Source organism: Cyprinodon variegatus, unplaced genomic scaffold (genome assembly GCF_000732505.1).
Source record: "Cyprinodon variegatus isolate N-32 unplaced genomic scaffold, C_variegatus-1.0 Scaffold2324, whole genome shotgun sequence".
NCBI classification, from domain to species: domain Eukaryota; kingdom Metazoa; phylum Chordata; class Actinopteri; order Cyprinodontiformes; family Cyprinodontidae; genus Cyprinodon; species Cyprinodon variegatus.
Window position 1 is genome coordinate 32,336 of NW_015152777.1, and position 580 is coordinate 32,915.

The following is a 580-nucleotide window of genomic DNA, read 5'->3' on the forward strand; positions in this document are numbered from 1 at the left end:
AGAGGGATGAATAATACAGTTTGATGGCCACAGGCAGGAATGGCTTCCTGTGGTACAGCGTGATGAAATGAGTCTCTGACTGAAGGTGCTTCTGTGGGCGAGCAGCACATCATAGAGACGATGAGCAGAATTGTCCAACATGGATTCTATCCTGGCTGTCAGAGAGTCCAGCTCCTCTCCAACAACGTGACTGGCCTTGACAACGAGTTTGTTACGTTTATTGGCGTCCTTCACCTTCAGTCTGCTGCCACAGCGTGCAGCAACATTAAGGATGGCACTGGACACCACAGGCTCATAAAACATCTGCAGCATCGTCCAGCAGATGTTGAAGGTCCTCAGCCGCCTCAGAAAACACAGATGGCTCCGGCCCTTCCTGTAGAGGACGTTTTTGCTTTTAGTCCAGTTTATTGTCCAAGTGCACCCCTTAGTTTTTATAATCCACAGTGTCCACGTTGACCCCACAGATAGAAACAAGGGTAACTGGGGCCTCAAGGCTGGTTTATACTCAGAAACCCCGCCCCTTCTGCAGACACTCTGCTTGCACCTCTCCAAAATTGTAGGTAAGCGCAGGCAGTGCCGC